Genomic DNA, 15083 nt, shown 5'->3' with positions numbered 1-15083 from the left:
TCACTGGAGGTACAAGCTTGTGAGTGCTCTCCTGAGCACAGGGTCCCTTCCCCTTTTAAGGGCCTGCACCTCATGGCCTGCGACCAGAGATGACTTGGCTGCATCTGGTTGGTCACACTCCACCTTGGGCAGTGTCCATGCTCTGGGTGTGTGAGTGCTGCCTAATTAGAGTCCCAGACACCTTGTCTACCTGGGAGCTCTTCTGCTCTTCAACCAGCCCATTCATCCCACAAGCATTCCAGGAGGGAGCGGGAGGGGAAAAGCCACTTCACAGGCATTCAGAGAGGGAGAGGAGACAAAAGTGGGAGTATAACAGACCTTCTGAGCATAGAAATCACTGCTGCTCCTACAACAGCAGGGACAGGTCAGTAGGAGCTGGGAAAGTTAAACCAGCATGTTTCTGCCTGGTTTCAAACTAGGGACCTTTTGCATGTTAGGCAAACATGATAACCACTACACTACAGAAACTCTGTTGTGGGGCTCTGCCCCTCCCTTCATAAGAACATAAGAATGGCCATACTGGGTCAGACCAAAGGTCCATCCAACCCCACATCCTATCTGCCAACAGTGGCCAATGCCAGGTGCCCCAGAGGGACCGAACCTAACAGGTAATGACCAAATGATCTCTCTCCTGCCATCCATCTCCACCCTCTGACAAACAGAGGCTAGGGACACCATTCCTTACCCATCCTGGCTAATAGCCATTCATGGACTTAACCTCCATTAATTTATCTGCAAAAAGAACAGGAGTACTTGTGGCACCTTAGGGACTAACAAATTTATTTGAGCATAAGCTTTCGTGGGCTAAAAACCACTTCATCGGATGCATGCAGTGGAAAATACAGCAGGAAGATACATATATATATATATATATATATATATATATATATATATATATATATATATATATATATATATATATATATATATATATATATATATACATGGGCGCCAACTTATATGGGCTCGTGGAGCTAAAGCCCCAGGAATAGTCAAAATCAGGGGCTCTGCTCCACCAATATTTGGAGCTAGGGTTTGCCCCTTTAAATCCCAGCCGCGGCCGGGAATCAGAGGGCTCTGGGCTGCCTGCAACCGCGGGGAGCCCAGAGCCCTGTAAATCCCAGCCGTGGCTGGGAATCAGAGGGCTCTGGCCTGCCTGCAACGGCAGGGGCCCCAGAGCCCTTTAAATCCCAGCCGCGGCCGGGGCTCAGAGGGCTCTGGGCTGCCTACACGCGCGGGGAGCCCAGAGCCCTATAAACCTCCGCCGCGGCTGGGAATCAGAGGCTCTGGGCTGCCCGCAGGGGCAGAGAGCCCAGAGCCCTTTGAATCCCTGCCGCGGCGGCTGGGATTTAAAGGGCTCAGGGCTCCCGCGGCTGCTAGCAGCTCAGAGCCCTTTGAATCCCAGCCCTGGCCGCTGATTGCCCCCTCCCAGACCCCTGCCCCAACTGCCCCCAGGACCCCACCCCTATCTAAGCACCACTGGTCCTTGTCCCCCGTTACCCACTCCTGAGACAACTGCCCCTAACTGCCCCGTGGGACCCCAGCCCCTATCTAAGCCTCCCTTCTCCATGTCCCCAACTGCCCCTCCTGAGACCCCACCCAACTTTCCCCCAGGACCCCACCCCCTACCTGTCCCCAGATAAACCCCCAGGACTCCCATGCCTATCCAATTGCTGCCTGTCCCCTGACTGCCCCTCCAAACCTCTGCCCCATCCAACCCCCCCTGCGCCTTGTCCCTTGACTGGCCCCTGGAACCCCCTACCCCTTCTCCAACCTTGTAATCTTGTGGCACTGACATGTTGTAGCTTCATTTTATATCGGCTTACAGGGCGGGAGTGGGGGGGGCACCACCATTTTGGGCCCCACCAAAAATTATACAAACCTGCCGCCTATGTATATATATACACACAGAGAACACGAAAAAATGGGTGTTGCCATACACACTATAATGAGAGTGGGCAGTTAAGGTGAGCTATTATCAGCAGGAGAAAAAAACCTTTTGTAGTGATAATCGGGACGGCCATTTCCAACAGTTGACAGGAAGGTGTGAGTAACAGTAGGGGGACAAATAAACACGGAGAAATAGTTTGACTTTGTGTAATGACCCATCCATTCCCAGTCTTTATTCAGGCCTAATTTAATGGTGTCCAGTTTGCAAATTAATTCCAATTCAGCATCTCTCGTGGGAGTCTGTTATTGAAGGTTTTTTGTTGTAATATTGCGAATTTAGGTCTGTTATCAAGTGACCAGGGAGATTGAAGTGTTCTCCAACTGGTTTTTGAATGTTATAATTCTTGATGTCTGATTTGTGTCCATTTATTCTTTTATGTAGAGACTGTCTGGTTTGGCCAATGTACATGGCAGAGGGCATTGCTGGCACATGATGGCATATATCACATTGGTAGATGTGCAGGTGAACGAGCCTCTGATAGTGTGGCTGATGTGATTAGGTCCTATGATGGTGTCCCCTGAATAGATATGTGGACAGAGTTGGCAACGGGCTTTGTTGCAAGGATAGGTTCCTGGGTTAGTGTTTTTGTTGTGTGGTTGCTGGTAAGTATTTGCTTCAGGTTGGGGGCTGTCTGTAAGCAAGGACTGGCCTGTCTCCCAAGATCTGGGAGAGTGAGGGATTGTCCTTCAGGATAGGTAGTAGATCCTTGATGATGCGCTGGAGAGGTTTTAGTTGGGTGCTGAAGGTGACGGCTAGTGGGGTTCTGTTACTTTCTTTGTTGGGCCTGTCCTGTAGTAGGTGACTTCTGGGTACTCTTCTGGCTCTGTCAATCTGTTTCTTCACTTCAGCAGGTGGATATTGTAGTTAAGAACACTTGATAGAGATCTTGTAGGTGTTTGTCTCTGTTTGAGGGGTTGGAGTAAATGCGGTTGTATCTTAGAGCTTGGCTGTAGACAATGGATCGTGTGGAGTGGTCTGGATGGAAGCTGGAGGCATGTAGGTAAGTATAGCGGTCAGTAGGTTTCCAGTATATGGTGGTGTTTATGTGACCATCGCTTACTAGCACTGTAGTGTCCAGGAAGTGGATCTCTGGTGTGGACTGGTCCAGGCTGAGGTTGATGGTGGGATGGAAATTGTTGAAATCATGGTGGAATTCCTCAAGGGCTTCTTTTCCATGGGTCCAGATGATGAAGATGTCATCAGTGTAGGGCAAGTAGAGTAGGGGTGTTAGGGGACGAGAGCTGAGGAAGCGTTGTTCTAAGTCAGCCATAAAAACGTTGGCATACTGTGGGGCCACCCATAGCAGTGCCGCTGACTTGAAAGTATACATTGTCCCCAAATGTGAAATAGTTATGGGTGAGGACAAAGTCACAAAGTTCAGCCACCAAGTTTGCCGTGACATTATTGGGGATACTGTTCCTGACGGCTTGTAGTCCATCTTTGTGTGGAATGTTGGTGTAGAGGGCTTCTCCCTCCATAGGGGCCAGGATGGTGTTTTCTGGAAGATCACCAATGGATTGTAGTTTCCTCAGGAAGTCAGTGGTGTCTCAAAGATAGCTGGGAGTGCTGGTAGAGTAGGGCCTGAGGAGGGAGTCTACATAGCCAAACAATCCTGCTGTCAGGGTGCCAATGCCTGAGATGATGGGGCATCCAGGATTTCCAGGTTTATGGATTTTGGGTAGCAGATAGAATAACCCTGGTCGAGGTTCTAGGGGTGTGTCTGTGCAGATTTGTTCCTGTGCTTTTTCAGGGAGTTTCTTGAGCAGATGGTGTCATTTCTTTTGGTAACTCTCAGTGGGATCAGAGGGTAATGGCTTGTAGAATGTGGTGTTTGAGAGGTGCCTAGGAACCTCTCGCTCATATTCCGACCTATTCATGATGACGACAGCACCTCCTTTGTCAGCCTTTTTTATTATGATGTCAGAGCTGTTTCTCAAATACATTTGTTAGTCTGTTAGGTGCCACAAGTACTCCTCATTCTTTTTGCTGATAAAGACTAACATGGCTTCCATTCTGAAACTTACTAATTTATCTAGTTCTCTTTTAAACCCCCTTATAGCACCAGCCTTCACAACCCCATCAGGCAAGGAGTTCCACATGTTGACTGTGTCTGTGTGAAGAAGAATTTCCTTGTATTTGTTTTAAACCTGCTGCCTATTAATTTCATTTGGTGGCCCCTAGATCTTATATTATGGGATCAAGTAAATAACTTTTCCTTATTCATTTTCTCCTCACCACTCATGATTTTATAGACCTCTATCATATCCCCCCTTAGTCTTCTCTTTGCCAAGCTGAAAAGGTCTAGTCTCATTAATCTCTCCTCATATGGGACCCGTTCCAAACCCCTAACCATTTTAGTTGCCCTTCTCTGAACCTTTTCTAGTGCCAGTATATCTTTTTTGAAATGAGGAGACCGCATCTATATGCAGTATTCAAGATGTGGGTCTACCATGGATTTATATAAAGGCAGTAAGATATTCTCTATCTTATTCTCCTTTTTTTAATGATTCCTAAAATCCTGTTTGCTTTTTGACTGGCACTGCACACTGTGTGGTCGTCTTCAGAGAACTATCCATGATGACTCCAAGATCTCTTTCCTGATTAGTTGTAGCTAAATTAGCCCCCATCATATTGTATGTATAGTTGGGGTTATTTTTTCCAGTGTGCATTACTTGACATTTATCCACATTGAATTTCATTTGCCATTTTGTTGCCCAATCACTTAGTTTTGTGAGATCTCTTTGAAGTTCTTCACAGTCTGCTTTGGTCTTAACTATCTTGAGCAGTTTAGTATCATCTGCAAACTTTGCCACCTCACTGTTTACCCTTTCTCCAGATCATTTATGAATAAGTTGAATAGGATTGGTCCTAGGACTGACCATTGGGGAACACCACTAGTTACCCCTCTCCATTCTGAACACACAGATGGGCCAACCTGGAGAAAGTGGTGGCAGTCCTCGATAGATCAGCTGGTAGAGCAAAGGACTGGAGCCGGCACTCAGGAAGTCATCCTTATGTCACCCTTCTGACTCCAGCTTGAGGCAGAGCTTCTTTTTCTTCCCCTTGCTGAGAAAGAGCAAGAGAAGAAAGGTCAGGTGGGCCAGCTCGGTGCACAAGTCCATGCTGTCTTTTCTTGCTTGGGAGCCCAAAATAAGGAACTCATGGTGGGTAAAGGCACTGCTGTGCTTCCAGAAAACATCCCACCACAGCACACAAAGGGACCAAAAGAGCATGCCAAAGCCTGGGATTGAACTAGGGAACCTCTAGCTCTCCAATGCTGAGCTATTTCAGCATGTAAATGGCACTTTTTTGGTCTGCTGTTTCTCTGTCTGGGATGTTTTTGTCAGCCCTGGCACACAAAAAGGGCATCACTGCGAGTGCCCACGAAGGCGAGATGAATTTTTGCCTGCTTTGCTCAGCTTGACTTGCTTCCTCACCCCATTCCTGCCTTAGATCCTGGGTCACCTGGTGGCTGAAGATGGTCCATTGTCTCAAGCGGTGCCAGAGCCTGACACAGTGCCCCGGGCAGCCTTTGCTGTGCACATGCCGGCCGTGCAGATTTGAAAATACTTTAAAGCTCCTGTCAGTAAGTTCTGGGGACAGTTGCTCACCTTCAGAGGAAGCTCCCTAAAATTGGCCTGTCTCACCCAGTGGTACATTGACCTCTGTTCAGACTGAGCCAAAGGGGAGGGGGCGGGGCTCGCTGCTGTGGCCGCCGCTGCTGTGAGAGCGGCCGCTGTTGCGGATGAAGCCATCCTGCAAGCACTTTCCACCTAGCCACCCACTGAAAATCCTGTAGGATGTAAGGTGGGAATAGAAGAACATCGGGAGAGGAGGGGCTTCCTAATCTCCTCCCCCTTCTGCCACCATCAGCCATTCCATACCCGGTGCTGCACCCAGTGGGGTAAAAAGAAAATGTGGCCATATCGGAAGAGTCAGTTGCGTTCTTTGCGGTTGCCCCGCCAGTCCCCTCGGGCCTGACCTGCCCTCCAGCTCAGCCACTCACTGAAAATTGAAACACAAAACAGTAGAGCCGTAAAAGGCTTCAAGGCCCACCAGGCCCAACCCCCCTTCTCATACGGCAGAAAAGCCACATTTCACCTAACAAGGTAGGGACGTCCTATTGCCCCGCAAGAGGTGGAAGGCCATCGTGTTTGGTCTCAGCAGTACTCGTGGAGCAGGGGGAAACACCTGGCTGAGGAAATTCCCCACAGGTGGATCTTGAGCATGACAACCTTGTAGGTAATGACAAGGTCCACTTACGGCACCGGCTGAGCCATTCCTCACAGGCCAGCAACCATTTCTCCCAGTTCGCGTTCCCCACCTCGTCCCCAACCGAACACTAGAAGGCCCAGCCATCAACCTGCCCACTCTTGCAGCCCTCCTCTTCCGCCCTGACTGATAGGGGGGAGTATTAAGCCTCCCTTCCTTTGGCCCTTCAGCATCCCTGGGGAACACCAACACCGCCCAAGTGACTTTGGGCCAGTAGGTCAACCAATAGGGCTGCCTCCCAGGCCAGGCTGCAGCCCAGCTTCAGGACTCAGAGGAAATGGAGCTCACATCCCTACCTACAGGACTCCAGGCACAGCCAGGCTTCTGGATCAAATGTCCCCTCTTGTGCTCAAGTCACAACAGCTAGCGGGCAAAAGACAGGCTTTCATGGCATTGGAGAAAGCAAGATAGAGCCTTGGAAGAGCCCTTCTATCTGCAGCAGCATTAGCCTGTGTCAGTGATTAATGAGGTGGATCTAGTTGTAGATTGTTATTCATTCCCCACCTTGACAATTCACACAGTCCCTTTCCCACTCAATCCCCAGCACCTCAGTGATCCTGGTAGCAGGGGTTGGGGCCTGAGATTTTCAGGGTCCTTTTTACCCTCCACCTGGAGTGAACTCAGCTTTTCCCCCATCCCAGACTATCCATGAAATAACAACAGAGGCATAAAGAAAGAGGGGAGGGAACATGTCACGGCCAGGGCTGGATGTGCCCAGGGCCCCCTGCTTGTCCATTGTTTCCATGGAATTTGGCCCCCTGCTTTGCACAAGGGACAGAGAAAGATCTTGCTTTTCCTGTGTCTGTGCAAAGAAAATTGTGCTTCTGTATGAAAGAGAGGAGGGAAATGGCCCCATGGTGGGACAATATCCTCAGGATTAAGACCTAAGAACTCAGGCTGAGAACTGATAGAACTGCACTCATCTGGGATTTAACAAATTGTCTTCCATGGAGCAGGGCCAGTTCCAGTGTTTTTGCCACCCCAAGTGGAAAAAAAATAAAAAAGCTGCAATCAACTGCAGCTCTACCTCTGCTGCTTTTGGCCACAAGTCCTTCCCTCTGAGAGGGACGAATTGCTGCTGAAGCCTCCCCTTTCCATTGGCCGCCCCAGGCACCTGCTTGCTGGGCTGGTGCCTGGAGCCAGCCCTGCCATGGAGACACTGGGAAGATGGGGGAATCAGGAAAACACCACAGATTCGTTTATGTTGTAAGTGAAGAATAACAAAAGCAGTTCTGGTTTAAAGTCACTTTTCCCTGACTGGGAATTGAACCCAGGCCTTGGTAGTGAAAGTACCAAATCCTAACCACTAGACCACCAGGGAGGGGCAGATGCTGTTTTTCTTCTCACTTATGTTACACTTTCTTAGGCTACTTTCTATCCAATTTCTGAAGTTGCTCCATTGTCCATTCCCTGAGGGGCTAAGAGCAGAGAGTGCAGGAATCCCTGTACTCAGGGTCACAACCTGAGCCCAACTCAAGCTACTGAAACAAGCACAAATGATGCTTCCTCCAGCAGGATCACAGAGCCACACAAAGAAAGCCCATGAGGAACAATCCTCCTCTGCCTTCATTTACCCCATTGCAACCCTCTCAGCAGCCAACTCTTGCGGGAAGGACACTGAACTGATAGGAGCTCTGGCATAGAGACCAAGGGAGGGGAGTTGCACCCCTTCAGTGAGAGCTGGTCACATTCTGACTCTGGAGGAGGAGGGAAAGGCCATGGCCACATGATGGGGCCAGTATGTACCACAACATGGTTCTTTTATGTGGGATGACTCTGAACATTGACTGATCTCCACTCCCTTGGATTTGAAGAGATGTTTAGTTGGGCACTTAGGAACCTATAAGGCTGAAGCAATGTTATGGATGGTGACACTACGATTGAAGGGTTATTTAATGTTGTAGAAATTGTTAAAAACACTGAGCTTTAACTGGAACTGCCTGTTGTTAAAGGCTGGTTTCTCCACGTCAGTTCCATAAGCTCTGCTAGAAACACCCTGGGTTCTCTCCTGCCTCGGTGGGAACTGCAGGGAATTGTCCCCTGCTGCCCTTGGCTCCAGGCTGGTTTTTCTGGGGAGGGGGCGTGGAATTGATTTGTTCGCTGTTGAGAAGGGAGCCGGGCCAGTTCTCAGGGAACGAGAACTCCCAGCATCTTCCCAGCCCAGCCCAGGCTGCTGCCCTGTCCCAGCCTCTGTTCCCCTGGGGGCCCTGCGTGTTTGACTCTAGAGCAGGCCGGGAGCAGCAGCTGAGGCAGAGGACAGCCTGGGCCGGGCAGATAAGAAGGAGTTTAGCAAGCAAAAAAGGTAAAATGGCAGGGGAGTGTTACCTTGGACTCGACTGCATTTCTCCATTGGTCTGTCTGCTTTGGGGCAGGGACAATAACACGTCCTGCTGCATTCGTTATTTCAAAGGGCGGTTTAGGATTTTCATTCTCACACACGGTGCACAAAGCAGGACTCAACCTTTGCTGTAAACTAAACAAGCTGCTCACAGATTCTAGCAGCCACAATGAGCATTTGGGTGAGAGCTCAGACCTGCCCCTGTCCCAGAGGGAGGGGGTCATCTGTGTGGGGACTGGACCACTGACCTACCCGCTCCTAACTCCCAAACGTTCAGTAACTCTATTATCAGTGCCTGTCAGTGTAATTTAAACCATAAGAAAAACCACACTGGGCTGGACCAAAGGCCCATCTAGCTCAGAAACTTCTCTTCTGACAGTAGCCAATACCAGGTACCCCAACATCCAGCCAACAAGGCACCACTGGGAGTTGAACCCAGAATCTCCTGTTTACAAAACAGACGCTTTAGCCAGCTAAGACATGGTGCCTGTGTGTGGCTAAAGCACTCTGTGTGCCCACACCTGACTCCCTGCCATTGCCACCAGGGCCTGAGAAGCTTTGGCTTGTGTTTGGATTCCGCAAAGCAGAGGAGCAGGTGACGTTTTCCTTGCAAGCTGTGTGTGAGTGAATCTTTGGCCAGATCTGCACTACAAAGTTGTTTCAGCAGAATTATATTGCTCTGGTGTGTGAAAAACACACAACACTCCCTCGGTCGGCAGCTTGTGGCTGGTGCACACACTGCAATGCCACGTCTGGCGACAAAACTGCCCTGTTTTGGTGACAAACTAAAACGACTTCGATGAGAGGCCTAGAGCTTTTTGCAGCAAACTTAAAGTAACAGAGTAAACGCTGCTGTTCATTATATCACCATAACTGGCCTCCTCCAGTATCCCACAATGCCCACCATGAACTCGCCTGCCCTGCATTCCTGCTACAGAGGCTGGGCCCCTCCCCTTTCATCGCTCTGGGAAGTTCTGACAGCTGAGCCTGCTGCTCTGCTCCAGCAGCCAGGAGCAAATCACTGTCGTGGATGCTGCTCTCTCCCGCCCTGCGAACACAGAGCAGGTGGCGAGAGTTTCCTTACAGTGTAGGGGGGCCACTGAAATCCGAACTGTGACATGCCCAGGACATCCCTTCCCTCGAGGAGGCTCTTACCTTCTACACAGGGACATGTGTTTTCTAGTAAAATCAGGAAAAGGGAAGGAGAAAACTCGGAAGAAGTTCCTCCTGGCGCTCACATACGTGAACCCAAATACTCTCTCAGTCCTCAAAGAGAGACCTGGAGAAGGAGACTTGCTGAAGCAAAGCCACAGGGGTCTGTGAGGTTCCCCTGGCCCCTCACCCCTGTCCTGCCTGGCTGATGTCAGCATCTCTCTGTGAGGTCACCACCTTCCCACCACCTTTGACCAATAGTCTGAGGTCCTGCAAAAGGCCTTTGTGATGTCACTGCCACACCCCTCCCTTTCTGGGCTAATGTCCTGCCCCTGGCCAGGCACTTTGGAGGTTTGAGCTACTCCCTGTGGATCACCCCACTCAAGGAGCGTTCGTTCTAGGAAGCAAGCCGGCTAGACAGGGAAACATCAGATGCTGTTTGGATGGACAGGGTGGGTCTCAGGGGAGAGGCAGAGAGGGTGCGGGGGGGAACTGAACGCAATGCCCCAGATGTGGCCTCACCAGTGCTGATTAGAGGGGAATAATCACTTCCCTCGATGTGCTTGCAATGCTCCTACTAATCCAGCCCAATATGACCAGTTACCCATATTGAATGCAGACACAGCAATATTTGATACATTGGTTCCTGTCCATTCAGGAGGTTATTTCCCACCTATTCATAAATAATGAAGATGCTCTAAGCGGAGGGGAGAGAACTGTCCCGTCTGTGCAGTTAACCCATCTCCCCGAGAGGTGGTAGCTATGTCAGTGGGGGAAGCTATGTTGGTGGGTGTGCAAGCTGTGGTATCTACATGTGTATATAAAGTTTAATCAAACCCCATTTTTAAAACCCCTGTGGCCTGGGAATAGAAAAGGAGCTCTCTGAGGCAGAGCCCATCCTTCAAAATCCTTAAGATCACTGACTTGCCAATGCAAATGTTATGGGGGTATAGCTCAGTGGTAGAGTGTTTGACTATAACTCAAGTGGTCCTTAGTTCAAATCCAAGTATACCAATTTCTTAAATAAAAATAATTCTATTTCCAGTATGCTCAGGAGCTCCACTAAATAAGGATCCCTGAAATGAATGGACACACTCAATGTTTTCCTGTGCAAATGCATAAAAACCTAGTAAACATGTCCCCAGCTTAAATCAGTTCCAATCCGCTAAGTGTCTAGTTTTGTTTTCATCAACTAAACAAAGGCACATGAAGACACATTTGCAGGTCCTTGGCCTCCATGGGCTACAATGTGCAGAAGAACAAGAACCACATCCATGTGGGAGGCATGGCCTAGTCTGTATTACATTTGGTAAGTAAGTTGCCATTGGGACTGAAAACTCTACTGGGGGTGGACAGGAGCCTGTTACAAAACTAAAATAACCAAGATTTACAAACTCCCTGTTACACATTCAATCCTCTCTTTGTGCACACGGCATCAACTGGGGCTCTAGTAAATGGCAGCCTTCCTTTAACACAGATCGTTGTTCCTTGTGACTTTCAGATACATTCGAATGGCAGCTGTTCAGAGGTCATGTGCTGCTAGTTCAGAGCAGCAGCAGAGTCTCTGTACGTTTACCAACCGTAGAGCTGGGTGTGTCTGCATCCAAGTAACTGCAGAGTCAGTGTAGTCCCAGCCAGTTAATTGCACAGTCTCACTTTCTGGTCTCATTGATCATTTGGGTAGAAACAGCAACGGTTTGGTGGGTTTTGGTTTTTTCCCCCTTCATTTTCTCCTAAGGAATGTGTGATCTTGAGCATGTTAGTTTAAGTTCCCTGCGGGTCAGGAAAATTCCATCTCTTTGAAATAGCTGGGAAGTGACCTGTTTGTATCACCTAGAATAAAGGAGCTTTTGTAAAGCAGTTTTGCCTTTAAATATACTGGGATAAAAATAGTAAATAGTAAATTCCACAGCCAGACACCAGGCCAGGATCAATGGATGGGGCCAGGATCAATTAATTACAGAAGAAACAAACTCTTGGGAAGTAAATGTAATTTGTCCCCAAACCTTTCCTTGTTCTCATATGCTATCAGGGATTCTCTTCTAGAGGGCAGAGTTAAGGTTATCTGGGCATGTACCCTTACTCTGTATTCCCTGTTTTTCCAGAGTTTGAGTTTTACTGAAGTTGATGTTCTGGAAGGTAAGAGATAGTCACAGTCAAAGTTAACTCTCTGTTAACAAAGGTTTTGTTATTGACAAATAATGAGACTAATCCTTCACTGCAGTAATTCCACTGACTTCCTCTTTCCTCATTTCTAGTTCCAAAAAAATAAGCAAATTAAAACAATATTGAGAACTAAAATGCTGTGAGAAAATGGAAATTTTAGTAGCTCAGATTTCAGTTTCTTCTGTGTCTTGTGCGTGTGTAAATGGCACAACATGTTAATTTATAAGCACATCTTTCTTAACTTCTTTAAATATTCTGTAGTACATTAACTATATCCAGTGGGTTGTTCAATGCAGTGAGGTTTTCATGCATTGACCAAAACATATTTTTCATGTTATGTAAATGAACACAACTCATTGAACACAAAATTGTGTATTTCATGCTGTGAACTGTGTCGGTAGCTCAGATTAATAGGTTTGTTTTTTCTCTCTCTCTCTCCATGAAAAAAGGAAGAAACCGTGAAAATACCCATGGGAGAGAGGGGGTTTCTGAGAGCTGGGAAAGATATGGAGATATTTATGAAAGCGGGAGAGGCCAAAGTAGGGCCTTAGCTGGAGCAAAGGGGGAGGTTTTTTGTGCAGGTTCATTTCAGCCAGCCTCACATCCTGTAGTCCCTACTTCCCCACCCCCCCAACAAAGCCACCTGTGACTCCTGAGACAGCCCCACTGCAAAAACTGCAGAGCCTCCAGCACTCCCTCTCCTAGCTGGATCCCCTGGCAGCCAGAGCTGTCCGCAGAACTGCTGTGATTGCTCCCCTGGGTCTCTGGTCAAGGACGGCTACCGGCTTCTCCTGAGAATGCAGCTGAGAAATGATTCACCCTTCTCTAGATTCTCGCCTGTGGGCTGTGAGAAGCAAGATGGGGCCTGTATGATAAAGTCCAGGCAACATTCCCCTCACATCCCAGCCCTGGTATGTCACCAGTAGCTGCTGTCCCTGCATAGCAGCAAAGGATGTTTCTCGTCATTCAGGAGATCCAAGCTTGGGACTAAAGTCAGGGAGGTGCGGTTGGCTGCTGGGAGGCAGAATCTTGTGCCTGCCTCTTGGCTTCCCAGGGATGGCTACTTGCAGCCCCGGAGAAGAAGGATGGTTTTGGGTGAAAGGAAACAAGCAAAGCTATGGGAGGAAATTTGGGTGCGGGGTGCGGGCTCTGTGCTGGGGGGGTTGGGGTGCAGGAGGGGTGGCGCTTACCCTGGGCACTGCAGCTCCCAAAGTGACTGGGACACACAACCCTCCGGCAGCAGCTCCTAGGTGGGCCATGCCAGGGGGTCTCTGTGCACCGCTGCCTGCTGGTGCCGCCCCCAGAGCTCCCATTGGCTGCAGTTCCTGGCCAATGGGTGCTGCGGAGTTGGTACTCGGGGCAGGGGCAGTGAATGGAGACACTCCCCCCGCCCCAGGGGATGCTGGGACATGCCGGCCATTTCTGGGAGTGGCACGGAGGGATGGAGGCAGAGTGGGCAGGAAGCCACCTCAGTGCTGCTGGCACATCTCTGCACACCCATGGGGGGAGGGAGCAGAGGGCCTCCATGTGCTGCCTGGGGGAGGGGCAGAGCACAGAGCTGCCTCCCCTCCCGGGTCTATTACAGGAGTGGGTGGGTGGGGTCTTTTGGCCTGCAAGGTGCAGCAGGTCGGTCTAGATGATCACACTGGTCCCTTCTGACCTTAAAGGCTCTGAGTCTAAAAGGGAGAGGGAAGTAAAGAAATTAAAAAAAAAATAAACCAAATATTGTAATACCAGGATAACTCCAACAGCTCATTGTATAGTCCCGCCCCTTTCTTCTGTGTTGAATGACCTGCAGGACATTGATTCTCTCATTCTATTGATAAACTGATACAACATGACTGAAATTAAACCAATTCCTAGCAGAGAAGACATCACATACCTGCATTGGCTGGGAATTGAACCCAGGTCAACTACTTGGAAGGCAGCTATGCTCACCACTATACCACCAATGCATTTGGCAAAAGGACCACTTATGCTTGCCCAATGAGGCTAGAGCAGCATTGAGGAGATTTTCTGCCTGTTAAAATGTACTGGATTCTCATCACTAAAAAAAAAACCTCCATCTTCACCTGGGTTTGAACCATCAGCCTTTCATTTAGCCACCAAAGTTATTAATCACAGGGTATGTCTACACTACAGGATTATTCCGATTTTACAGAAACTGTTTTTTGGAAACAGATTGTATAAAGTCGAGTGCACGCGGACACACTAAGCACATTAATTCAGCGGTGTGCGTCCATGTACCGAGGCTACTGTCGATTTCCAGATCGTTGCACTGTGGGTAGCTATCCCATAGCTATCCCATAGTTCCCGCAGTCTCCCCCACCCATTGGAATTCTGGGTTGAGATCCCAATGCCTTATGGGGCAAAAACAGTGTTGTGGGTGATTCTGGGTAAATGTCAGTCAATCCTCCCTCCGTGAAAGAAATGGCAGACAATCATTTCACGCCCTTTTCCCTGGAGCCCGTTCAGCCTTTTTTCACTGTCACCGTATCTCTACTGGATGCTGCTGACAGACGCGGTACTGCAGCGCTACACAGCAGCATCCCCTTGCTTTTTGCAAGTTAGCAGAGATGGTTACCAGCCATACCGTCCCACTGCTGCTTTGCAAGTTGACAATGACAGTTGCCAGTTATACTGTACCGTTTGCTGCTGTCATGGGTGCTCCTGGCTTGCCTTGGTGAGGTTGGCTGGGGGTGCATGGACAAAAATGGGAATGACTCCCCAGGTCATTCACTTAAGTTTTGTCTAAAGGGAGGGTCAGTCCTGTCTAGACTATCAGACAAGCCTACAAAAGAACCAGAGAAGCAAACGGCCGCTCCAGGTCAGAGCCCCAGACATCCCGCAGAAATGATGAGCTGCATGCCATTCTAGGGGTGCCTGCAATAACCCCACCCATTGCTTCCTCCTCCCCACCCCTCCTGGGCTACCGTGGCAGTTATCCGCCCCTTTGTGTGATGAAGTAATAAAGAATGCAGGACTTTGAAACAACACTGACTTTATTGCCTCTGCAAGTAGAGCTCAAAGGTGGGAGGGGAAGGCAGCCTCCAGCTGCTATGATATTCCAGGCAGGACTGAATCTCCATTAGACAAAGCTTAAAGAAGAGAATGACCTGGGAGTCATTCCCATTTTTGCCCAGGCACCCCCAGCTGACCTGACCAAGGCCAGCCAGGAGCACTCACGGGATGACAATGACAGAT

At 49.2% G+C, this 15083-nt stretch overlaps 3 non-coding genes across 3 annotated transcripts; 1 reads left to right on the top strand and 2 right to left on the bottom strand.

Moving 5' to 3' along the window:
• Positions 1–7472: 7472 nt before the first annotated feature.
• Positions 7473–7544, bottom strand: TRNAE-UUC. Its single transcript has one exon. It is a non-coding gene; the product is annotated as a tRNA-Glu (tRNA).
• Positions 7545–10655: 3111 nt separating this feature from the next.
• TRNAY-AUA lies at positions 10656–10728 on the top strand. Its single transcript has one exon. It is a non-coding gene; the product is annotated as a tRNA-Tyr (tRNA).
• Positions 10729–13762: 3034 nt separating this feature from the next.
• On the bottom strand, positions 13763–13834 carry TRNAG-UCC. Its single transcript has one exon. It is a non-coding gene; the product is annotated as a tRNA-Gly (tRNA).
• Positions 13835–15083: the final 1249 nt, after the last annotated feature.

Source organism: Mauremys reevesii, linkage group 12 (genome assembly GCF_016161935.1).
Source record: "Mauremys reevesii isolate NIE-2019 linkage group 12, ASM1616193v1, whole genome shotgun sequence".
Taxonomy (NCBI): Eukaryota; Metazoa; Chordata; order Testudines; family Geoemydidae; genus Mauremys; species Mauremys reevesii.
This window is presented reverse-complemented; position numbering and strand designations above follow the sequence as displayed.